This window comes from Dendroctonus ponderosae, unplaced genomic scaffold, assembly GCF_020466585.1.
Source record: "Dendroctonus ponderosae isolate FM_Combo_2020 unplaced genomic scaffold, Dpon_F_20191213v2 Dpon_F_20191213_1, whole genome shotgun sequence".
In the NCBI taxonomy this organism is placed as follows: Eukaryota; Metazoa; Arthropoda; class Insecta; order Coleoptera; family Curculionidae; genus Dendroctonus; species Dendroctonus ponderosae.
The window spans coordinates 12,984,713-12,986,505 of NW_026017110.1; the positions used below are offsets into that span (position 1 = coordinate 12,984,713).

General features: G+C 31.8%; 1 protein-coding gene across 2 annotated transcripts in view; it reads right to left on the reverse strand.

Annotated features, from left to right (window-relative positions):
* Positions 1 to 1,793, reverse strand: part of LOC109541242 (cytochrome P450 6k1) — a 23,008-nt gene that overhangs the window by 6,739 nt on the left and 14,476 nt on the right. The window lies entirely within an intron of this gene.

Sequence of the window (1,793 nt, forward strand, 5' to 3'; positions counted from 1 at the left end):
CTCCGTTTTTGTATCCGATCATGTTCCGATTTTGCTGGCTATTCGATGGGTATTTGCTATCCGATTGTCGGAAGGAAAAACGGTCCGCATTTTAGACGAGATGCTAAATGCCACTGGAGGCTCCTCTTACTGCGCACGCTCCACCTGAAATCGAATGTTTACGTCTGTTACGATAGGTTATTAAGTTAAGTAAATAAGAGATTTCTTCATTGATTTAAAAATTAATTCATCAGATAACTTTATACTTACCATTAATTTTATTTCAAAAGCGTATGTGAATACTTTACCTATAATTAAACTAATGCAAAATGCATATCCTATTTGTTGTCTATAAAACAAACATAAAAATGTATTTCTAAATTGTTACAGCTCGGGAATAGAATAGATGTATCTACAATATACAAATAAATACCCTGAAAACTTTCGCTTGAGGTTTTCAGGCTCTATGATGTAGGATTGTTGGTGCAAGCAGCGTAACTTCACGGACACATTTCAAAATATTTGACAAAAAATCCAGTAATAAGTCAGAGTTTTAGAACATTTAAATTGAATTACTGGCTGAGGAGATATTTAAAAATTGAAAACATAAGACAAAGGGGTGAAACATTAAATGGGGGTTTTCGTCTGCCGGCAAGGCCTGGCATTCTTGTACCCAAAGATCTACAGATACAGCATCATTGTTATGTCTTTTTCCATCTCTAGTCTCAATATTGTAACTGCGTTTTATATTATCAACGTCCTTGAAACTTTGCAAATCTATGCGTTGCAACGAATCCTGAATTTTGTCTTTGGCAAAATCTACAATCCTCAAAGCCAATTAAACGTTTGTTAACAGTCATGCCTATATGAATAAATTAGTATACATATAATTAGTTATATACGTTTTATAGCCATATACAAAATTTCGTAGGTTATAATCTGTCACCAAAATAAGTTCACTCACAACACACATGGAATGCGATATTAGACATTATAGTGTTTTTCATTACATCATCAGTAAAGTTCAACATCTTTGACTATAAAGTTTCTAGTTATCTACTGTTTCCCATAAAAAATGGTAAAAAAGCATTGAACAAAATTTTAGATTGATATGTATTGACAGATACAAAATTTTATAGCGTAAATAACATACAAAATATAAATGTATTAAATAGTGTTTTACCTCGTCTTAGTTACAACAGCTATTAGTTTTGAAGCAATTAGTTCTTTGTCACGATTTGAAATTCTTAAGTGTTGTAGATCTAAATTGTGGCAATAATGTGTTTTTTGAATATGCACATATAACTTAATTTCATTATGTCTCAGTTTTAAAACACTCGTGCAGGCAATACCCACTTTACAACTTGCCTGACTTTTCAGCTGCCGTACTCTCTGTTGCACGTTCCGTTTACCTACCAAATTAATATTGTTTTAAACAATAACAATAGGAAACATATATGTATACAGGAAGTTTCATTTATAATTACTTGTTTTTGTTCGATTACAGTTATAATAAATAACTTTTCCCTCTTTACTGTTCCAAGTTCTAGCTACAGCGTTCCTTTTCATATTCATATTTAGTTTTCCAACTTTCTTAATCTTAAATTATGAAAAATGGATCAATTGTCTATAGGTAGGTACTCTGGGATAAAAAGAAAACTCACTACTATTACTGGTAAATACTATTTCCTCTGGCTCATCAAATAATAAATGATGCTCTTCCCACATAGCAAAATGATATTCCCAGAATATACCTGGAACATTCATGTGATGTACATGCATATTCCTGGGATATACATGAGTTCCATTATGAA